This window comes from Rhipicephalus sanguineus, chromosome 7 (assembly GCF_013339695.2).
Source record: "Rhipicephalus sanguineus isolate Rsan-2018 chromosome 7, BIME_Rsan_1.4, whole genome shotgun sequence".
Lineage (NCBI taxonomy): Eukaryota > Metazoa > Arthropoda > Arachnida > Ixodida > Ixodidae > Rhipicephalus > Rhipicephalus sanguineus.
The window spans coordinates 132,546,296-132,571,401 of NC_051182.1; the positions used below are offsets into that span (position 1 = coordinate 132,546,296).

The 25,106-nt window shown below is 45.9% G+C and overlaps 1 long non-coding RNA gene across 1 annotated transcript in view; it reads left to right on the plus strand.

The window, feature by feature from the left end:
* Positions 1–4,462: 4,462 nt before the first annotated feature.
* Positions 4,463–25,106, plus strand: part of LOC119399973 (uncharacterized) — a 46,946-nt gene continuing 26,302 nt past the window's right edge. Inside the window, exon 1 of the long non-coding RNA XR_005184993.1 lies at positions 4,463–4,646. This is a non-coding gene — a long non-coding RNA (uncharacterized LOC119399973). The remainder of the gene's footprint in view (positions 4,647–25,106) is intronic.

A 25,106-nucleotide genomic window follows, 5' to 3' on the forward strand; every position in this document is an offset into this window, starting at 1 on the left:
CGCCGGCATCGGCGTCGCAGATTCGCTCTGGGCATCACAACCTTCGGAAAGTTTACCCGCTGGCCCGCTTTACGTTGTACTGTTTGCCTGGATAGCGGCAAAGGTTTGTCGGGATACGGACTCGCCCTTTTCGCCGCACGGAGAGGAGACTACCATTCTGCTCCCGATGCTTACGCGGGCAAAATCACCGCCAGCGGCTGTCGCACCGGCACCAAGGTTCCCGCCAGAAACAGGGCGCGACATAGCGCGTCAGGTATTATGTTGGTGCTCCCCTTAGGATACTGAAATGAAAAGTAATATTGTTGTATTAGGAGAGCCCAGCATGCCACATACCCGTAGGCTCAAGGAGCCGCATCAACCAGCTGACCGTACTGTGATTCGTTTGCACCGCGAACTTCGTCCCGTCAAGGTAGACATCAAACTTTCGTAGTCCAAATACGGTGGCGAGGTACTCCTTCTCGATCGTGATACAATTATTTTTTGCAGGTATCAAGGCTTGACTGGCAAAGGCCAGCGGCTGCAACTCACTATCGTATTCCTGTAGGAGAACAGCTCCCAATCCCAGATGGCTCGCGTAAGTCTGGGCAACAAACGTTAAGGAAACATCGGGCAGCTTGAGCTCCACTATCTCCGCAATGGCGCTAGACAGACGGCAAAACGATTTTTGCCCATCGCCCATCCAGCAGGTACCCATAACCACACAGCAGACTTACCCAAGTCCTTCGTCAAGGGTGCCTCCAGTCGGGCATACGATGGAACGAAATACGGTACAAATTAACCATCCCTAAAAATCAGCGAAGTCCGCCCACGTCCGTCGGCACGGGTAAATCGAGGACTGCTCCAAGTTTTTCCCAGCGTAAACCCAAGAGCCTCAACACGGGTCTGCGCTCATTGGGCATTCGTAGGATGTAATGTCATGGTGGTAGCCTTTACCGTCTCCAGCCCAACGTCAATATGGGCCAAGTGTTCATCGAAGCTTTGTGAATAAATCACGATGTCATCGAGGTAGCCCATGAAGTATGACCACTTTGTCTTCCCGAGGACGCAGTCCATGAGTCTCTGAAAAGTCGCAGAACTAGTGTATAGACAACCCTTTGTGGGACGTGAACGCACTTTACACAGGTCACGCTCATCTATCCGGACCTGTCGGTAACATTGTGAGGCGTCAACCGCAGTAGTGTACCACGCATTGCTCAGGTTTCCTACGATAGAGGTAATTGTAGGAAGCGGATACGTATCCTTACGCCTGACTCCGTCCAGACGACCATAGTCGACGCACAGGCGATGACTGCCACCTTTCTAAGGCACTAACACAATTGGAGACGCCCAAGAGCTAATAATGCCAGCCGATCGCATGTCATCTAGCAAGCCGCCAATAATCGGCCTTTTGGCGAGACTGACAGGCATGGGGTTAGACTTCAAAGGAAGCGCGTAGCCAGTTTCGATCGAGCGGCTCACGAAATTGGCACAGCCCGGTTGATCGGTGAAGAGCTCATCGTACAGGCGTAACGGTGGCGACAGACAAGCCTTCTGTGTCGAGGCAGTCAATGAATGCGGCACCTCTTCATGTCGTGACAGTCGATCCAGTCGGGGTTCCCAGCCAACAAGCACATACCTAAGAAGTATGACTCCGAAGTTTACGTGCAACATGGTCCGTGACGAGGCTCTAGTTTTCAGAGGGGACTGTGAGAGGGCGAATGCGTATAGCGAGGGCTTACCTCAGAACTCTGTGAACGGCACATTTACGACGGTTCTGCGGCAATGGCTACAGCAGGCTCGTGGGCTTATGAGCGGATTCAGCTTAGAAAAAAGGTTCATCGTGATAGCCACCATTCGGAATGTCCACAACGATCCCGGTTTTTAGAAAAAGTGCTGACCGAGAATCATAAGCACACCGAGCCCTGGAAGATGAACAAATTGAGCGCGTCTCATTCAATCTCCCCATCTGACTGCCAACCTTATGGCGCCAGCCGACTCGGCCACGCCTGCCACAAGATTGAATGTAATTCGGCAGTACCACAAGCACAGCGAGTAATTCAGAAAGTGGGACAACACGTGCTCACCAAACAACGAAGCGATAGCGCCTATGTCCAGCAACGCCGAAAGTTCACAGCCGACAATGGTGACCGAAGCAAACGGCGCAAGCGCACCAGGAAGACTGCCTGTCCGGTCCGCAGAGGGGCGGAGCAAAGGTTTGGTCGCTTTTCATTGTTATAAAATTAAATCGCCAGCCCTATAACCACAACTGACGTTGCACCGAGATTGTTCCTGCATAGGGTGTTTATCCAAAATACAATGTACACCAGTCGTGGCTCCGTGGTAGTATACCTGACTGCCACCCAGAATGCTTGGGTTCGATTCCTGCTGGGATCCTAATTTTTTTCTTCGCATTCGCCGCGCCAACAGTGCCGATGTTAGTTTTTCTTAAGGCACTCGCTTTTAAATTACCAGTGTATGTGCTCGCCGTTCCTGGGTAGATATAAACTGCCAATCACCTGTGGCGGATACCCGTACACCGCGGTCCTTGGTCAACGGATATGTGCCACACGTGTCTGGACGAACGTGTTTACGACCACGCCGCAATATAAACGCAGCGGCCCACCAACTGAAGGCGATGTAGAAAGCGATATTACCACGCCTCGGAACGTTTCCTTCGATAACAGCCAATAAATGCTGCTGCAAAGACATGCAAATCCATCGAAAAAAAGCACAAAAAACCTAAAGGAGAAAAAGCCTGGCAAAACGCCAAACAAACCATAAAAAGGATTGATAACAACCAAAAAAGAACACGGAGTGTACTAGGCAAAATATCACTGCAGGAAGCACTATCGATACTTAAGTGCAGCTTTGGTAGTGAAAAGGAAATTATAAAATTTTAAAATTTCGAAAGAGAAATGCGTCAGCATGTTTTCTGTTTTACTGCTGTTTTGCAGAAGACTACTGCGCTATCAAATTTTTCTCGCTACAACTAGCTCATTGACCTTGCCGGTAGTTCTGGTTCTCAGTTCATCCCTTGTATGTTTCTTTATTGATGAAGCGCCTTTTTTTAATGTTTGCAGGGGTTCTTTAGCATTGACGTTTCTTACGAATGAGCTACTTAGGTAGCTGAATTTTATGCATCTGGCAGCGACGCCCACGCATTTTAATGCAGGCAAAATGTCAGAAGCTCATGTACTTTGCAACATCTGTGCATGCGAAGAATCTCCACGTGATTGAAATTATCGGGAGTACTTCACTATGGCGTCTCATGTAGCCTGAGCCGCTTTGGGTCGCTGAACCCCATAAACCAACCAGCCTCTGAGGAATATCTTGGTCGAATACCTCAGAATATCTTTTTATCGTTTTCTAAAGTTATTTTTTATTTTTATTTATTTATTTATTTAGTACATACTGCAGACCACATTGTGGTCCTTGCAGGACGGACATACATAATTGTACACAAAACTAAATATACACATATGTATATACATACACACATACACATACAAATATATACACACATATATACACATATATAAATGCCTATACATACATATTCAAAAGGACGTAACAGAATTGCGATAGAATGCACATAAAAAAGGTACAGAAAAGTACATGTCACCCAGATCGTCACAAGTTCTACGGTGCGGGCAGAGAATTCCATTCTGAAATGGTCCGTGGAAAAAAGGAAAACTTATACGTGTCTGTCCTAGCATAGATAGGTGTTAATGCATCAGAGCGATGGTGCCGTGTTTGCCTTGTGGAACGAGGGCTTACATAAAGGGAAGGATCGAGGGTGAACTTGTGGTCAATTAGATTATGTAAAAAATCCAAGCGGTTCTTCTGTCTTCTTGATTCAAGAGAAGGAATCTCATTGGCCAACATTAGCTGTGACGGGGAGTCCGAACGTTTGTATTTCGAATAAATAAAACGAACCGATTTTCTTTGTATTCTCTCAAGTTTGTTGATATTGAGCTTAGTATACGGGTCCCATGCTACGCAGGCATATTCTAGTTTTGGGCGGATATAGGTTAGGTAGGCAAGTAACTTAACGTTTGAACGAGAATTTCTAAGTTTGCGTTGCAGATAAGCTAGTTTGCGGAATGCAGCAGAGCATGTGTTCTCAATATGGAGGCTCCAAGAGAGATAGCCAGTGAAGGTAACGCCAAGGTATTTATAGCTATTAACTTGTGTTAATGGGACAGACGCCATTTTGTACACGTGATCGAGGGGATTCTTTTATGCGTTATGCGAAGAGATACTGTTTTGTCGGTATTTGCAGCCATGCCTCATTGTGCTTATGCCTTCTTCAGTCTTTTCTACAGTTTTTCTTACCATTTGATGCTTTCAGTGTTTTTATTGGTGTTAAGATTCGTGCGTGAGCGTACTTCCATGATATATTTGCTATTATCAAAGGAAGAGTTGCAAAGCGCGATAACCTCGCTGTCACTGCTCTTTGGTTCGTGAGCCGAAAAGGCTGTATTAGTCCGTGGCCGTGATGTGTATGGGTGAGAGAAAGCTCTTTAACGAAAAACAGAGGATTCTGCCGGCATATATCAAGACGCCTACGTGCTACACTGTATAGGGGAGGGGATTGAGGACAGAAAGGGCCTAGGAGGAGTGGAGCAGGAAAGGAGAATGAAAAAATAGAAGATAACATGATCGTGGTATGTGCATGTCACAACGTAATGATGTGGATGTAAGTTACAGACTATCAAGTCTTTTAATGTCCTCGAGGAATCAGAACAGAAATTTATAATCTGACGTTGCTGAGAAGGAGAAGACGTTGACGGAAATATTTTCCCGGGATTTAGCGGCGCTTGGGAGGTTCAGCATATTCTACTTTGGAGGCAAATTATTTTTTCTCTATATGCCTGGCAAGCTAATAAAATATGTTCTACTGACTCTGGAGCACCATAATTATCACAGCGTGGGTAAGTGGTTAAACCAAGGCGGCACATGTAGCGATTGGTGAATGCACCGAGAGAGGGTTTAATTATGGAATCTTTCGCCTCAAGACCTCTTTCTCCGTTCCATAGACCCTGACTTAAAAACAACGCTTCCGCATCATCTTCCTCGTCACCTTGAGACATTCTATCATCGACTTCCCCTCAATGCCGTGATGTGGTGTTTCGTGGGAGCCATCAGTGCCTGTGTTATGCAATAACCTTATCGCGAATACGATACGCTTTACCGATATTGCTCTGTGCTTATAAATACCGTGTTCCTGGAGTGAACCTCGTTTGGAAATTGGGCACTAGTTCCTTGCGTATCACATTTAGTCCATATTTGTTAAGCACTTCCGTTTTTCATTTCCAATTATGGAAAAACATGTTCTTTCTTCTAGTCTCCTAAAACATGTTTGATGGGCGGCCAGTACATGACATGATGCGTAGGATCGTCCTCCGTGGTTTGCTCACGGAAAAAAGGCTACTTTCTATCAGCGCTTAGGAAAGATATCTGAGAAGCGTTGTCTAATATCCTTTATATCACTTCAGTGTTTTCCTGCCTCACTAGTCCAGGCTCATATATAGGTGCCGATGATCATATGTTTACCCAAATTTTTACCTGATGCCTCCGAAACCAGCTGCAGCTATTCCTCAGTTTTAAGAACCGAGGTTTCGATGCTCTATAATATACGTTTTTGATACCTCGAAATCGTGTTTCTGACTGTTCTAAACGGCCGTGAATTGATTTTGCGCCCGATGTTGGATCGACACCTTGCAGCACGCGTAATAGCCTCCGCGATCATTGACCCGCCCGCCCATCGCAGAAGATCCGGTGCGATATAATCAAAGACACGTATTCAGGTTTAACTGAATATTGATAAGCGTGCGAGAAGCGTCTTTTGGCCTATTTTTTGCGATTAATGAACCCCCCCCCCCTCAGTCATTGAACACGCGAGTCAATTCACAACATTTCCGCAGGGCTGGCAGATAGGTATTCGGGACAGCAATCCAGAATACGCATAACGAGGCACATGTGCTGTAATCCTAAAATACCGATACTGAGACACATTTGTGTTTTACGTTACGTGATACTTCGGAAATACCCGGCTAAAAGACTTTAAAAGTATCACGAAATACAGGTACAGAAACACAGATGCACGAATACAGCTATACTGAAATACTTTGTTACTGAGATCTTGGTGCTAAACAAGACATATATTAAGTGCAGCATAATGGGAATTACGTTCCAGCGCATTGTAACTTGCTATTCATGCATATCGCAAGAATCACTAAAGAACACCAGAGAATTAAGTAAAGGTATACCCTTATTTTACGCGGAAGATAGGTTAAATGAGCAGGTTGCTGCGGTAATTAAAGGGACACTAAAGAGCAGAACGATATTTCTCGCATTAGTAAAGTAGACATCCACGATACCAAAAACACCACTCTTGCTGCGAGAAGACGCTTAATAAGCGAGAAAACGCGCCAAAAGGAAATACAGGTGGCGACGCCACCTTGGAATTCCCGCACCATATGCCGTGACGTCATATATTGTTGACAGCGCCTGCTTGGGCCTACGTAGTTCCTAATCGGTTAAATCGAAGTAAATTGTCCTCGGAGGAGGCCAGACACTTGACATAACGAGTTTGTGGAAATTTCGTCGAGCCAGTGGCGCCAAAATACGTTAAATGCTCTTTGACACCTTTACGTCACGAATTACAAAGCTCGGCGCGAAATAAAAAAATGAAACTTTAAACTTGGTTTTCTCCGCTAATAATAAACCTATGGTGGTGAAATAAACTACACAAGAGTTCTCTGAGCACACTTTATCAATCTAGGCCAATTCATTGTTTCTCTTTAGTGTCCCTTTAAGCTTAATCAGCAGCATCTTCCCAAATAGGCTGTATTCTAGACCTCGTAGATTCGGCCTGAACGCAATATTAGTGACAGTGACAACTTTTCTACCGCTGCAGGCGAGTGCAAGTTCGTAACACTATAACAAATAAATATTGCCTTCGTCTCCGGAATGTTCTGTAGCCGCTTGATGGCGAACTGGTTTATGCACAAAAAGGCGCCTTGGCTAGGCACAAAAGACTTCCGCTCCTTCATGAAAACACATGAGCTATCTCCCACAAAGAAAAGCAACGAGATATGCGCCTCTTGCACAGTATAGCCATATTCGTTACATCGTAGAAGAATTTCATTCCTGAGATCCAAATGCTTTTTTCAAATGCATCTGGACACTCAAATGCACATACCGAAGAGTGTCTAGCAGATATCATTGTGATACTCCTGAAAAGCGAAACTGCCCAGCCTTCATTTGACGCGATTTTTTTTTCATTGCCTCGCCGCATGCCGAATTATATGCTGCGGAAAATAATTACCGCAAGCATACTCAAACGCGCGTGTTTAAGCTTACGAGCGGGTTACATACGCGAACATTGGATTCTACACCAGTAATTCACAGTAAGTTCGTGAAAAACATTCGGCAGGCCCCAGGCCTTGTGGGAATGGGCTTAATGCGAAGCAGTCAGCGAGTACTTGTATACTGCAGTTTATGGCTTTGAGCGGAGCGTTACGGGGTGGAGCGACGCGTATTTGTAAGTGCCGTAATTTTGTGCCCATCGTGGGCTTACGAGGCACGTCGAAAACAGTGGGGTTAAAGGGTAACTTATGGTGTGACGTAACATGAGCCCTCACGTTCGAGTAGATACGTTAGAGCGCGTACGTCAGAGCACATACGTCAGTATTGCTGAAACGAAGTGCACTTTAAGGCGCAAACATGTGATATCATGCGTAATTTCCGTTACTGCATTCCTCTGTAGTCGAGCAACGCTTGAATATAGCTTGTTGAATTATAGAAATACAAATGTAACGTTTATGTGGCTGCTATAAAATAACGTAGTTCAGCGCAAAAAACAGGCAACAGACGAGTAAGAGGACAAGGACACAGCGCATTCTTCCAACTAAAGTTTATTGGATTGGAACGCATGTATATATACACGCAGGGAAAGCAAGAAAAGATAAAAGAAAAAAAAAACAGGAAGTAAAAACCGAAAGGTGAAAAGAAGAAAAGTGCCGATAAGTCACACACATGTGCCAACACCGCCCCCCTTCCCATGACTCGCCAAAAACAAAAGCTCTTTGTCAGAAAGACAAAGAGCTCCGTGAGCATTACTACAGCGTCCAAACGACAGTATCGGGGCACCTCGGCATCCACGTGCGGGATTGTGAGTGTAGGCCCCTCTTTGAAAACACTGCGGTCCTTGCACGCAGTCGGGACCAAAGGGTGAGGGAAATCATGGAGGCTGAGGAAATTAAACGGTCTGGGGACGCATGCGTAAGCATGCCTTCCTTGCATCTTTCTGACAAAGAGCTTTTGTTTTTGGCGAGTCATGGGAAGGGGGGCGGTGTTGGCACACGTGTGTGACTTATCGGCACTTTTCTTCTTTTCACCTTTCGGTTTTTAATTCCTGTTTTTTTTTCTTTTATCTTTTCTTGCTTTCCCTGCGTGTATATATACATGCGTTCCAATCCAATAAACTTTAGTTGGAAGAATGCGCTGTGTCCTTGTCCTCTTACTCGTCTGTTGCCTGTTTTGTTGCGCTGAACTACGTTATGACTGACTCGTTCCAACTCGCCCAACAAGCAACGTTGCTGCTATAAAAGCTGAGCCTACACGCGAACTACAGTCGTTAACCTCACATGACCCCAGTATTGTAGGAGTACATATCTAGCGTTTATTTCGTTGTTATAAAATTAGATCGCCAGCACTATAACCACAACTGACGTTCCACCGACATTACTCCTGCATAGGGCGTTTATCAAAAGCACTTTGCAGGCCAGTCGTGGCTCTGTGGTAGTATACCTGACTGCCACCCAGAATGCTTGGGTTCGATTCCTGCTGGGATCCTAGTTTTTCTTCTTTGCATTCGTCGCGTCAACGTTGCCGATGTCAGTTTTTCTTAAGGCACTCGCATTTAAATTACCAGTGCATGTGCTCGCCGTTCCTGGGTAGATATAAATTGCCAATCACCTGTGGCGGATACCCGTACACCACGGTCCTTGGTAAACGGATATGTGCCACACGTGTCTGGATGAAACTGTTTACGACCAGGCAGCAATATACACGCAGCGGCCCGCCAAGTGAAGGCGATATAGAGAGCGATATTACCACGGCTCGGAACGTTTCCTTCGATAACAGCCAATAAATGCTGCTGTAAAGACATGCAAATCCTTCCAAAAACAAAAAAGTAGAAAAACACCTAAAGGAGAAAAAGCCTGACAAAACGCCGAACAAACCATAAAAACGATTGATAACAACCGAAAAAAAAACACGGAGTGTACTAGGTAAAATATCACTGCAAGAAGCACTATCGATACTTAAGTGCAGCTTAAGCTGGTAGTGAAAAGGAATTTATAAAATTTTAAAATTTCGAAAAAGAAGTGCGTCAGCATGTTTTCTGTTTTAGTGCTGTCTTGCAGAAGCCTACTGCGGTATCAAATTTTGCTCGCTACAACTAGCTCATTGACCTTGCCGGTAGTTCTGGTTCTCAGTTCATCCCTTGTATGTTTCTTTAATGATGAAGCGCCTTTTTTTATGTTTGCAGGGATTCTTCAGCATTGACGTCTTTTACGAATGAGCTACATAGGAGGCTTAATTTTATGCTTCTGGGAGCGACGCCCTCGCATTTTAATACATGCGAAATGTCAGAAGCCGATGTACCTTGCAATGTCAGTTCACGTGAAGAATTTCCAGGTTATTGAATTTGTCCATAGTTTTTACTGCGGCGTGTCACATAGCGGTAGCCGCTTTGGGCCGTTGAACCCCATAAACCAACCAGCCTTTGAGGAATATCCTGGTCGAACACCTCAAAATATCTTTTTATCGTTTTCTATAGTTATTTCTTGCGTTTTATGCCTTCTTCCGCCTTTTCTACAATTTTTGTTACCGTTTAATGCTCTAGCTCATTGCTTTTATTGGGGTTAAGATTCTTTCGTGAATGTATTTTCATGATATGTTTGGTATTATCGAAGGAAGTGTTGCGATGCGCGATAATCTCGCTGTCAGTATTGTCCTTGGTTCAGGAACCGAACTGGCAGTATTAGTGCGCGGCCCTGATGTGGTGTTTCCTGGGAGTCCTTAGTGTCTGTGTTATTCGTTGACCTCTTCACGAATACGACACGTTTTACCGATATTGCCCTTGCTTATAAATAGCGTGTTCCTGCAATGAACCTCCTTTGGAAATTGGGCGCCAGTTCCTTCCGTCTCACATTTCGTCCATGTTTGTTTAGCGCTTCTGTTTTTCCTTTTTAAATATGAACCAACTTGTTGCTTCATGTAGTCTCTTAAAACACGTTTGAGTGGCAGGCGGCGCATGGCACAGTGCGTAGGATCACCCTCCGTGATTTAATCATAAAGAAGGCTATTTTCTAAAAGCGTTTGGGAAACATATCTGAGAAGCTTTGTGTGGTATCCCTAAGTAATTTCAGTGTTTTCTTGCCTGAGTAGTCCAAGCTCATATATAGGTGCAGATGATCATATGTTAACATAAATTTTTACCTGATTCCCCCGAAACCAGCTGCAGCTACCCCGCAGTTTTGAGAACCGAGGTTTTGATGCTCTATATTACACGCTTTTGAAACCTCGCTATCGTGTTTCTGGCTGTTCTAGAGGGCCGTGAATTGATTTTGCTCCCGAAGTTGAATCGACAACTTGCAGCACACGTAGTAGCCTCCGCGATCATCGACCCGCCCAATCATCGCAGAGGATCTGGTGCGATATAATCAAAGACACCCACTCAGCTTCATCTGAATATTGATATACGAGCAAGCAGCGTGATTGGGCCTATTTCTTGCGATGAATGCACCCCCAGCCTCCTGTCATTCACACCCGCGTCACTTGACAGCATGTGCCGCAGGGTTAGACAGATAGATGCTCGGGAAAATATTCCAGGATACAGATATCAAGCCACAAGAGGTGTAATCATAAAATGGCGATATTGTGAGACATTTATCTTTTACGTAACGAGATACTGCGGAAATTCCCTGCAAAAGATGAGAAAAGTATCACGGGAAGCTGGTATAGAAACACAAATACAAGAATAGGGGTATACTGGAATACTTGTTGATTATGGGGATTTATTAGGTGAGCACATTTGTTAGGTGAAGCATAACGGGAAATACGTTCCAGCGCATTGAAACTTACGTTTGCAATACTATTCGAAAGCGATACTGCCCAGCCCTTATTTGGTGCTAATTTTCATTGTCTCGCCGCATGTTGAATAATATGTTTTAGCCAATGTATTACTGTAACCTTATTGAAACGCGTGTGTCCAAGCTCACGCGCGTGCTAAATGGGCGAAAAGTAGATTCTAGACCAATTATTCGCACTGTGTTCTTCAAAAACTTTAGTTCAATAACACATCGATTGCCTGCTCCTTTAAATAGATGCGCGGAGTCCTTCACATGATTGCGCCGGAATGCTCATCGCTTCTAGGTGGCAGCTGTCATTTGCTGTGGGTGGAACAAACGACGAGGAAGGCGTGCGGCCTGTACTTAGCAAATCCTTGATTGGTCATCAGCTGTAGGGTCACCCGCCACCGCCGTGGGCGTATAGTGTACTAGAATATTGGGAATTGTGCCGTGAGGCGGCAGAAAGAGTCTCCTTCTTGCGATAAGCGCTCCGTGAGCCACGATAGTGCAGCGGCCCACAGCAGCACTTTGAGAACCCTGCCGACAGCTTTGCGAGTGAGTGAACAATGTAATTTTAACACTGAAGTGTTAGATGCCGGAGTCCACCGATAACTGAATCAAGTCATTTCCGTCACGGATCTGCCGTCGATGAGAGGGCACGTGGATTGCACAGAAACAAATTAAGGAAAACATTATCGGGTTCAAGATCTGGGAATGGAACCGAGCCATTCTGTGTGATCTCAAATATTTACACCGATTTACACCGCTACTTCTAACACCTTCAGAGAAAAACCCTACAGACGCATCATGTCGGATGAGGACCATATTGATCAGATGCTGAGATGCAACATTTCGTAGAAGACTCGCAGAAACGCACACGGCGTCATACCATGTGAATTGCACTATGATTGGATGGTTTCAAGCTCCCGTTTTATTTGAAAGTGTTGCAGAAATAATTCATAGATATCGTCAGCTGCAGAATAAAAACTGTGGGGCCAAATAGGCACGCATTACCTTAAGCCGTCTTAAAAATGCTAGTACAAAAGGTAGTGACTGCAGCTTTTAGTACCCCCTTCACACATTTACGACCTTTCCCTAAGGTTTTCTCCGTTAGAGTAGTAAATACTGTATGTACTGCTAGATACTGTATATACTGCAGTATAAACTCGGCAGCTCTGAAGCTTCTCTCTAGATCGCGGAACAAGGGTCATCCGCTAGCGTCATTTACTGCCACTCAGCGCATTAGGCCACAGCGTGACCGACGCCTTCAATTACCACCCTGACACAGCCAACGCCGCGATCTGTCCTGCTCGGCAGGACAGATCGCGGCGTACACAACACCGACCACTGCGGCACAGTCAATGCCGCCCGCCAGAAGAATGTTTGGCACCTGAGCAAACAAAGCCGCTGTGTGGCCGAGATCGGCAACCGCGATGCTGCCAGTGTCCCCTCCAGAGACACTGTAGGCAGCTCCGCGCCCTTGCACTCATGGCCGAGTGTGATGACGAAGGAAGCCGGGCATGTGGTGCGCGGGCAGGTAGCGTGAAGCAGAGGAACACGAGGCAGAATAAGACGCCGGCCCAGCGTATGGGCGTCGCCTTTTTTCTCTTCTTACACCACCTACAGTTTACATGCACTCCTTTTAATTTACCATCCATTCTAATTGCCTTTTCCGAATTTATACTACTACACACCGGCAGTTCTGTCAGTGTTTTGCATCTATGCTGTACCTCTTTATTAGTAAGTATCCCTGAAATGACGTACATTTGTCTTGTTTGTACAAGCTTTAGCTAATCTTGTTCTTATCGCATTTTATTCCTGGCTCGTCAGCTATACGCGGTTTCTTATTTTGTGAAACTCTTTTTGGTCATCCAGCTTTCGCCTCAAGCCTGGTCACGCAATGTTATTTATTTTTATTTCTTTACACTCCTAACTGCATGCGAAGTCTTAATTCAATGCGGAAATTTTGCCTTGTTAGTGGGTCTAAGCTTGTGCACTTTAGCAAGAGCAATGGAACAAGCACAGAAGAAACAGCCACGTAAGCAGGAAGGGCGCTAGACATCAACTGAAAGTTTATGACGAAACGTCATGGAATATTACAAACCTTTACAGAACCCACATGAGGTGCAAACTGTGCTGATAATGCAGATAGCCGCAATTTGGCTTCAGAGAAGCTTTCGCATGCAACACCAGTGCCCAGGAAGCACGCCGGCATTTGACCGATCTCGGCCCAACGTCGGCAAATGTCGGCAGACATTTTGGTCCCACATCGGTAAATCACGCTCGCACTACTTTCACCATCATCGGCCCGAAATCCGCTAGACGGCGTTGGGCCGATGTGGGCTTGGCTGCGTTGGACCAAGGTGGGCTTGCCGTTATTCAGCCGATGATGGCAAACCGTCATTGAGCCTATATAAGCTAGCCAATGCTAGCGGGGTATCGGCCCCACCGACATCGGGAAGCCGCCGGTGTGACCATTTGCACCCGTTATTATGATGCTTTAGCCCTGGTGGTTTACCGTGCGGTAATACTGCACTGTCGAGGTCTGTGTGTAGCTAGTTTGGATGGGGACACCAACGGTAGTTGCTCAATGCATACAATAACTTGATTAGAAAGGTTGCTACACGTGTCATACAGTAAAACGGGTGAGTGCTGATCACGGTATTTTGGTATTACTGTACTTACTGTATTGTAAGTCAGTAGTGCTAGAATAGTCTCTTCGCAGCCCAACGGCATTCGTCGACTACCAATGGCGCCGTCTTCGGAAAATTCCTAGTCATTACAACTGCAGCTCCACTGGGGTCCATTGAGATCCAGAATTCTGTGGAACCGTGCAAGGCCGAGAAGGAAAGTGAATATTGTCTCCAAACAACTAAAAAGATGAAAGGCCTTCTGCACCGACTACGCATGCGTCAGCGCAATGAAGGACCAACACATTTGAAAGGTGAAAACACAAATATATTCACACATATGAATGCACGCCGGCAGTTCCTGAATAATTATGGCATAAAGGAATACTTAAACACCTGTAGATACCATAGCCAACATCTAAAACGATCGTACGACCACCGTATTCCTGAACAAAGGCAAGAAATTCCTTATCAACAATGGGGTCAGGCGAAGTGTTACAATCTATTCAGTGTTATTCACGCCACATTCACAATAAATATTTATTGAACTAGAAGCGGAAAATACAGGAATAAGGATTAACCGAGAATATCTTAGCTACTTCGTTTTGTGAGCGATATCGCGCTTTTCAGCAGTGGCCGTGACGAATCACGAAACAAATAATGGAGATATAAACGAAAGAAGCGTTAAAGTAGGATTCAAGATGGACCTCAAGAAAACTAAGAAATGTTAGGCAGCCCGGCAAAAAAGCGAGGTTAAGGGTGACAATCAGGCTAGCAGAGTATGTATACACATGGGGTAATTACTAGCAGGGAGCACCCACCCCCCACGTTTATTATGTAGGGAAGCCTTCGAACTTAGTACGTTCGAAGGCTTCTAGCGAAGGGTTGCGCTCTCCAGCGCCTTCTATAGTGGGCCGTCCTCTTAGGCATCCCCTGAAAGGACGCCGCTCGCGGTGAGAGTTCGTGACTGGCCGTGACTGTCGCTATCACGCATTATCGTTGACTGCCGTGTAATAAATACCCTAACAAATTGGTGGAGAGTGCTGTGCTCCCATTCGATGCACCTGGAGCTTCGATACCGTACCCTACCAGCTACCATGCCTCAGACGCCGCCCAGCAGACGCCTCCGCCTGCACCGACCTCATGTCCCGGTGTCCCTCGTACCCGCGAACCCCAGTCTTCAATGGCGCAGATGGGACCAACGTGGAGGACTGGCTCGCGATTTATGAATGCGTGAGTGTCTCCGATAAATGGGACGAGGCAGGAAAAATGACCAACTTGGTTTTCTACCTCGCGGGTGTGGCCGGGTGGTGGTGCAACAATCACGAATCAGATTTTACGACGTAGTCTGTCTTCAAGACCGCCATTATCAGCGTGTTTGGCCGCCCTGCCGTGCGTAAGCTGCAGGTCGAAAAGCGTTTGCGTGAACGAGCTCAGCAGGCCGGCGAAACCTTTACCAGCTACATAGAAGATATCCTCCATTTGTGTAAGAAAGCCAACGCCACCATGTCGGAATCTGACAAGATGAGACACATTATGAAAGGCATCGACGACGATGCCTTCACGATGCTGCTCACCAAAAACCCCAGCACAGTGGCCGAGGTCATAACGCTCTGCCAACGCTACGAGGAGCTGCACCGGCAGCAGTCGATGACCCGTCGCTCTTCATCCCGCGACGCCGAGCTCGCTGGCTTGTCGACCATATCCGACCACTCCGCCTTGCTCGCAGAGGTGAACTCATTCGTGCGCGAGAAAATCGCGCGCCAGTTCTCTTTGCTGGACATTGCTCAACCTCAGTACGCTCAACAGCCGTCAACCACTCTTCCCCTCCCCTCCGTCGAGCGATTGAGCACGAAATCGCGGAGGTCATGTCTGAGTACCACCAGCACCATCCCGCTCCTGCACCACTGAATTATGCCCAAGTTGTCGCAAGCACATCCCCAGTATTACCTACAGCCATCCCACATAGTTACGCCGAAGCCGCCGCTAGACATCAGTCCTTCGAAGCGACTGTGCCGGCTACCTACGCCGACGTCATGCACAGGCTATGACTGGAGCCCATTATGTAGTCATATTAGTCGCCACCCCGACAATCACGTCCTGCGCCATGGGCGGGTCCTGCTCCAGCGAACCGATGGCGCACACCTGACAACCGCCCTTATGCTTCGCATGCGGTTACGCCGGCCACGTGGCGCGTTATTGCAATCGCGTCCAGCCGCCTCAAGTCGTGTCGCCCGCCACCAGCCACTCAAACCGCACATTTTACGCCCCACCTACGCCTCTGTCACGGACGTCACGCCAAGCTCCATCTACTCAGCGCTCTTCATCTCCACGACGTCGCTCACTGTAGGCGATGCGCCCACGTGGAAACTAGACGTCGCAGTCCACGATGCAAGGGCTGCGACGCTATCGAACTGCGAAAGCCCTCAGCAAATCCCATCGAACGGGATAGACGTGTTTGTGGACGGTGTTCGCGCATCTGCCCTTGTCGACACTGGAGCCGCCGTATCCGTTATCGACGAGAAATTGAGCCGATTACTACGAAAAGTGAGGACGCCACTTTCTGGGATGTCTCTCCGTTGAGCCAGCTCCTAGAGTATTCATTCTACAGCAATATGCAGAGCTCCCGTCGTCATTCAGGACGTTCTGTACGACGTCGAGCTCATTATAAGTGATGCATGCCCTCACGGCGTCATCCTGGGCTGGGATTTTGTCTCCTCCACGACTCCGTAATTCATTTCGCACCAGCCGAAACCCAACTCTCCCCGTTCTCAGATTTGACGCCGGCAGACGCATCATTGGTATTAAGCTGTTTATTTCACGGCACTCAGCGGCAATACGCAGTGGCGACAGTCAAGGCAAAAGCACGAACTCTGAGCGCGAGCGGCGTTCTCTCAGGAACGAGCCGAAGAGGACGACCCACTAGAAGCCGCTGGACGGCGCAACCCATTACAAAGTACCAAGGCTTCGCCACAATTTGTCATACACTCTGTCACGCCATACCAATTTTGGTGTATATCAAAGTAACGAAAAGGGCGCAACAGCAACAATACCGTGGCATGCAAATCATGGTAATGATGACATACATGTCATGATTTTCATGTTATGACCTGTCATTTATGTTCGTCACACAGTCATGTTATGCCATACCAATTTTGGTATACTTCCCATTAAGGCAACAGGGTAGGCCCTATACCCGCCATGCACTGTAGGCGATGTTTATGTACCATTTAGATGCGAAGCATCTTATGAACGAGGCCTGTCCCCAGGGCGTCGCGTCGACGTAATCAGTGCCCCAGCTGATCCGGAGCGGCGGGCTCGCGAAGCCGAAGCGAAACGGGCGCGTTGACATCGCATTCTCAAACTTCAAGCTGCAACCCATGCAGCAAGAGACATTAACATTATACTTTACGGACCAGAAGGTCGTTATACTCAAGGGAAAACGTTCCCCTGAGCTTAAAGTCATATATGACGACTAACAACATCAGGGGAACCTCGAATAAAAGGACGATGAATAGTTATGAAGAAAATAAAACATTTAAAGAAATCTGTGTCGACTTATGGCTGTTTCGCATACTACTCAGTCTTCCCTTACGGGGATACAGCGGGACGTTTTTCTCCGTAACCGTAGGAGTCACAGTAATTCTTTTACTATCATAATGATCAAAAGTCTTTTCTCGTCTAATTGAAGCAGATTTATCACTGAAAATTGTAGTCCTCATTTTTTGTATATTTTTGTACTTCACGTAGGCAATTATGACTCAGTAACAGGTATTAGATGTCCTAAACAAAAGCACTTCCCAACACTATTATATTACCGCTTCAATATATTGCCCAGTACGTTGTCTAAATACTGGCAAAAACGTATGCTCCTAGGTAATGTGAGTGCTAACATAAAGCAACAAAAGTACGTAAAGAACGTTTCGAGATAATCGCGTTTGAAGGAGAAAGTGTGCTTTATTACAAAAGTAGAATGAAAAAATGGCAAATCGACGGTCCCCTTTCAATTGGCACGAGTCAGATACTCCTCACTATTATCATGTTTTCTTTTTGTAATGAGACTTTTGCCTGACGAGCCTCCTCTGTCGCCAGCTGTGCAGCCCTATTAGCGAGGTACTGTCGACGCAGGCCAATGACGCGTAGGCCCTGTGCTGTGTAGAGCCCTGATGAAGTTCCAAATGAGTTCAGTACATTGACCCTGGCTCTCCTGTCATCACTAAGAGGTCGCACTATGACAAACACATGACTGCTTCTTGTCAAAAGAGGCCGCAGATTTCGAAATGCGCAAAAAGAAAAAAAATTATTTCTTTCGATAATTTTTTAAAGAAACGGCCAGGAGAGCACAATGTCGCAGCTGGTAGATAGATACGCTCAGTCACAGAAGTTCCCTAAGAAATGCTTAGCATTTAATAAATATCTTGCATAGCTACTACTCGCTGACTGTTTCGCATCAAATCGATTTCCACAATGGGCGGAATTTATGAGAATATTATTTTTGCTAACCATGGTATTAGTTCTCTATATATCAACAACTGTATTAGCTAGCAATGGAACGTTTCTTGTCAAATGCGCACAGGTTGAGCTGTCTTAAACTGCCGTTTTCTTCACCATCTGTTTTTATTTTTAAAGGGCAATTTCCGAATAATGTGAACGCCAATTATCGTCTATCCACATTCATCAATGTCTAGATCATCCCTGTCTGATCCAGGAACCTATGACACCGGAAACTAAAGCTCACTTACTCGCCTTTTTTACCTGAAAAGGAGAAGCTGGATTGTATTCTGAAATTTCATCGGCAATATAAACTAAATGATTGTCGCAATTAAGTGAGTGCACGAACGCGGAAAAAGTGCATTCATCTTTCGTAAACACCACACTTCTGACACTTTCAATATTATCAAAGAAAGAAATAGAAAGACAAGTTAAATCCGGAGGCAAGCTGAAAAACTGTCGTGGCAAAAATATGTCTTGCCTGTTAACATTTCCACCACATCAAAAATAGCATGGGATCAATTAAACCAATATGTTTACGGGAAACTACACATCTTGCACAATTCGACTATATGAAATCCCAGCAACTGAATTACATAATATTTCAAGAACAAGCAAGTATACATCTAGGGGACGGATTTTACATTTCCGAGCAGAAATCAGGGCCACCGAATTCGATTGTTTCTATTGGGTGGGAACGGCGGATGAGTGCGCACTATATGCCGAACGTCTCGAAGACAAAGGTACCCATTGTGAATGAGCTTCAACCCGCACACATTCAACACTGGCCCTCAAAACTGAATTTGAAGGGCAAGAATGAACAAACTGCGGTTCACATAAATCTACCCTCACAGCAAATAAAAAACAAGCTGTAGGAGAGGAGAAACATCTGGCGTCTTTCGTTAAGCAGCTGGCGTCTTTTCGTTTTGCTTTAAAAACGTCTGGCTTCTTTTCGTTTTGCTTTTAGAAAACATCTGGCGTCTTTCGTTGGTTTATTTCACCAATCAACGGCGTTTTGCACAAAATTTTTATTGTTTAATCACGCACAGGAGGAATCTCACCAGGCACTACCTTGGAGGTAAACAATGGCTGCTAATGGGATTGAGAGACAGAAGAAGTCGGCCTTTAGCTAACACTTACACTTCTACTTCTATTAACGTTTCCTACTGGAACATGCCAATAGCTGCTAATGGGGAATGAGAGACAGAAGAATTCGGCTTTAATTAATGCGCACGCTGCGAATTTTTTATTGTTCAACAACGCACAGGAGAAATCTGCCACCGGCACCACCTTGGAGGTCAAGATCTGGTACTAGCGTTAAGACTGGTTACGCACTACGACGGGGACGAACGGGTGCCGCTTTAAGGAGCTTCGCCCCTAAAAACGCCAACGGAACACGATCGTGCATGTGTTCCGGCTTCGCATCGCCTCATGGTCCCCTTTAGCGGGAAATGGTGTAGCATTTCTTCCTCTCTTTCTTTCTGTTTCTCTCTGTTTTTTCTATCTCATTTTTGTCTCTGTAATATATGTAGGGCAATGCAAGTAAGTGTTATCTTTAACAAGGGTTCTATTTCGATTTCTGAACGCTTGTAATTGACTTCCGAAATTACCTTCAAGACAGAGTTTGCCGCACATACCCGGCCAGCATTATAGAACAATAAACGGCTTAAGAACTACCTTGCCATGTAATTATCGATTCACCTCACTATCGGAGCTTATTGCGTCGCCAATCGATCGCCGCAGTTCATTTTAGTTCATCAAGTGCGAGCAGAATTGCAGTTACTTGTCGCCCGCTTTAAGCGCTTTCTGCGTTCTTTCGCTCCGACGAGCGCGCTGGAAGCTACACACAGGAGGAATGACAGAGGAGAAAGAGACTATGCCACGCTTGCAGTAGCCTTGAGCCCGCCCCGCAACGTTATTTTCACACCGCTAGTGTTGCTACTGTGTATTTCTTCGCGTAATAGTAGACGGCACCCCGAAGCGAAAATTACATCTAATCCAAACGCAGATCTTGGTTTATGTCAGCTGTCGGGCAAAAGCAGAAATCGGTTGCACGATGCAAATTTTTGTTATATAACAGCCCTCCGAAGAGAGTGTACCGGCATCTGTATTGCCACGCGCGCTCATTCCTTGTTTTTTGATGTGACCTGGTTTCACTCACAAAAACTATTATCAACACTCGTCGCAGGCTGCGCCGCAAATTTAGAAACGTCGCGTTTGCTTCACACTGTTCCCTCAAGATTACGCGCAGGGAACAAGTAACCGAGTTCATTCTAGGTCTAAAGTCAGCACCAGCGATAACGCTAGAATGTTCGATAAATTCACTAGGGCTGCTTTATGGGCTTGTTGGTTTGGCTATTTGATAAGGCATGTATAAAAGCCGACGCATTTCACAGAGGTGCAGATTAGTCGATGCCCGACCTCCATGCACGTCATCATATTTGTACAGTGAGGGTTGCTTGTATTACGAGTCGTGCTCTTATTGGGTACAAGTTCGCCCAAGAAATCGTTTAGTCTTCACCGACAGCCGTGAGGCGTTTTCTATTACAGTTATTTTAGTTTATCGTTGCTCGGACATGGAAAACCATAGATGATGTCGCTCGTGCCGGGATCTTCTCTCGCTCATTGCTCAAGCGCGCGGAGCTGCTTTGTCTGTTGTTTGTGTGTTTGTTTTTATTCTCAAGACTACCGCATACCCACACACTCAGGCGCAACATTGTAGTAGTCGGCATACGATGACGGTTCGCCATAAATGATGTGTTTTATTAATTTTCAGTAATTTCTGAAAAAACTAATTGATCTGCCTCCATCTTTCTTTAAAAACATTTTTGTTGAGAAGTTCACAAGGAAAATATCGTGGACGTCATTATATGGAAATCACTATCATCATCAGCCTGACTACGCCCACTGCAGCAGGGTAATGGGCTCTTCCATGTAGAGCCAATGAATCACCCTATCTCGAAATACCATTTCAGCAACCACTGTTGAGCACCACGGTATAAAAATTTCATTGACGTAGTTAGTTCGGAATAACAATTAATAAAGATTTTGTCAACAATATTTCTGTTGAGCATTTCGCAATAAAATATCTTTGACGAAAATACCTCGAAATATTGCTGACTAAATGTTTCTGAACAGTCGTTCGGATCACCCTATCGCAATAAAAATTTCCTCCTGGCCACCTTGCTTTATAATGACGATGATGCTCCTGGGATCATCATCTATATTAGAGTGATCCCGGCTGCGTGCCTCTGTTTGAAGAAAGAAGTTGGTGTGGAAAGAAAAAGTAAGTCAGAACTGCAAATGGTAGAAGCAGCCAAGATTTCTGAGAGGATGAGAAATCGTATAATTTGCCTATCGGTTACTCTATTTGTAAGAGATAACAAGATTTTGCGAATAAGTGCTTAGTATTGTTAGATATTCTTTTCGTTTTGCTGTTTTCATGATACTTTGGCATATGGTAGTTCGCTGCTGAATGAAGTGGTACCTTTTGGGAACAATATTTGAACCATGATCTCGTAATGCGTGCAGGAGCATGCGACAATATTTGCGTAATTTAGCCGCTTCGTTTACCTGTGAACGACATTTCGAGATCAGCGCTTGTCCGTATCTTTCTTCTTTCGTGTCATCTTTTTACACTGTGTGGGCTGCCACATGCATAAAATTTTGGGAATTTTATCACAGGTACGTAATCCTTTGGGCTGATTTCAATAATCCTTATGAGGATTTGTGGCATTGGAATATTTCGAATAGTAAAAGTGCCTTGCGAATCGAATCGAATGTAGAACTATTCCAATCGAATATTTGAAGTTCTGAATAATCGCACACCTAATATGAACCGAACTGAAAAGTCGTTCAACCACCACAAAAACTATGTTTGTGTGCTTCTACCTATGACTGTGTGAATTTCAAGTGATTTTTATATTACCTGTAAAGAAGCCGGATTACACTCACCGAATTCTAATGTTAATAGATGTCGAAACAACGCTATGCACAATATCCTAAGATGTATAATAGTCGCATCTACAATTTGTGTTTGGGCTATCATGGTGGTCTTTCCAGATCCGATCAATGAATGAAGGATTTACTGTGCGACAGTTGAAGTCGGATCACAACACGCCTTCGCGCAAGCCTTTAACTTCCTTATGACATTTCCAAACATTACTGTGCCAGTAATACCTGAGTCTAGTCCGAACTGCATCGATCGATGATAGCGTACGTCGCAAACCCTAGATCCGGATATTTATGCAGCACGTTCATCAACAACCTTAAAATGCATAGTATAGGTCTTTGACGAGGGACTTATAACGTCGTTATAACCTGTATTGTGAAGCTTACATGCTGTAGTTTATATAATACCGCTGGACACGGGGTCGCGCCTAAGTTGGGTAGACCGAAAAGTGAGTGAATGAACGGCTTGGGGAACGTCATACCGAGGAGCAAAAACGTACCGATGGTCGCGTGGCTGTCGACGGCAGTGACTGTGGCTGTGCGCCATATTTTCATAACACAACGATAGTTTATCACAACATAGAATTGTCAACCCGCATCAATGCTTAGGCCACTGAAATGGAACTTGATGACACTGAATGTGCGAGCGTGCCGTCTGTTTCACGTAGTAAAAAACAACTTCGCTATCGACATTGGTTGCTTGTTACAAATGATTTAATCGTGGTTCGCTTAGCACGTCGGCTTGTTTTCTACCACCTATATGTGTGTGCGCATCTCGCCATGAATTTTCACTTGAAGTGAGCGCTTGCAGTGTGTCCTTAGTAGTGTTTCGCGCTACCTACAATGGTGGGTCATTACCTAATATCTCGATGAAATTTCTGGTAATGGAGGTGATACTTTCAGCAAAGACACTTCTAAATGTGTGCGATCTGCAGCGAATCAGTCACGAGGATATGTAAGGAGTCTATGTTGACTGCGCTGCGCGGCCGTCGCAGCTAGCCGCATTGCCGATTGTTGCTTTACCTTAGCCTGGCGAGCATATAGCTTGTTGCATCAGTAGATACAAATGCTGAAGGCTGCTGTACACGTGATCTACGGGTAAACAACTTGCTATGTTCAATAATTAATTTGCTTGTGCATATATGTTTCTGTCGCGCGTTTACCTGCATTTACTCAGGCTTCCGCTACACGTTCCTTTTCTTTCGGGATTTTGTTTTACTGGCCTGCACGCGGTAGCGCCTCACTCACCGGTTTGTGCTGAGCTTACGCGAGCATTTGGAACTCCGCGCGCTATCCACGAAACGCGCGACGTTACTCATTTGGTCACTGATGCTTGTCTTCCACAACAATGCACACTATGTATGAAACAGCATATTCCGTAACACGTACAGCATGTAGCAGCTAATGGATGACGTCAATATAGGTTTGAATTTGAGGAAGGTCTGTACTAAAGATTCATATTATTATCACCCGCAAGAAGCGCAGCTCGTACGGTTCGTGACGCTCGCGCTATGAGTGAGCTCAGGTGTGCCTGGATCCTTGCTTATGTGGAACCAACAACGTTGCACAAACGTTCGACTGACTGAGTGTTGTGCCTAGTAGCAGCGGCGATGAGGAGAATGAGGTACTCAACGAGTCCTAAACCGGCAAAGCAGTGAGCGCGGGATGACACCAGTGTTTGACGCAACGTCGTCAAAGTTCGAAGATCGCCTTGAAGACTACATCGAAGCTGAAGACATCTCGCACGCGACGAAGCGACGAGCGGTGCTAGTGGGTTCGCTACAGGACTTAGCGATTCGAGTTATCCAGGGACGTTTTCACCCGAGGCAGATCAACACACTCAACTACGACGGTACCGTAAATTACCTCTAAGCGTACTACGCCCCGCAAGTCAACGTAATAGCGGCAAGTTATGCTTTTTTTTTTCACGCGATCGCAAGAAGGATGGGATGTACAGGAATGTTTTCCTGAAATAGGGCAGCTGGCAGAAAAGCGCAACATTGAAACGTCTCTCAAACGAATTCTCCATGACCGAGTCGTATATGGGGCAGAAGAAGACGTAAGACGAACTTTACTGACATTGCGGAATTTAACGGAAGCAAACAATTTTGTCGTCTCAGGTCAAAACGCTGCTGCTCATGCGCGAAGCATGCAACCAACGAATCAAGGTAGCATTCACTTCATCCGGCAGCAGACGCGACCTAGGAAAGCTCCACGGAAGGCTGAAAAGGCGAGTCCTTGACGTATGTGTGGTAGTGAAGCTCACTGAGAGGAAGAGTGCTACCACGTCCGTACTGTATGCCGCCAACGCGGTAAGGGAAAACATTTAGCTGGAATGTGTGTAGTACGAACTGGATGGAAGCGCCGAGGCGCGTACACCCTGTCTGCAGCACCCGATGACAGCTCGGAGAAAGAAACAGACCTCTACAGTGGCTTATCAAACCACTTTTGGCCGCCCTATTAAGCCAATATTCAAAGGGTAATCTATGAACACAGGGTAATCTCTCAACGTCATCTCGATGACGATGTTCAAGCAGAGCCAAAGCAGATGGTCGCCTCCAAGCAGAATCTTTCTCAAATTATCGTGTATTTGGGGGGATCTCCGAGTCGTTCGAGGACTGCGCATGAAAGCAACATGTGAGGGGCACCAAGTACAGTCTCAACAGGAAAACATTGGCACAAGTGACCTGTTTCCAGAGCGGCAAGGTTGGGGCACGCGGCGCTGTTTTTCCCGAGCACGCCGATATCGAGAGTGCCAAGCACATTCCATTTTCCAAAGCAAGGGTGGCCGGCAGAAAACACTCCAACAAACAGCTTTTTTGGGACAACTCCGATGAAGATATGGTTTGCTCGCCACACCAGCGAAAACAGAAAACAACGTGGTTTATCCCTTCGTCAGAGGAATCGGTGA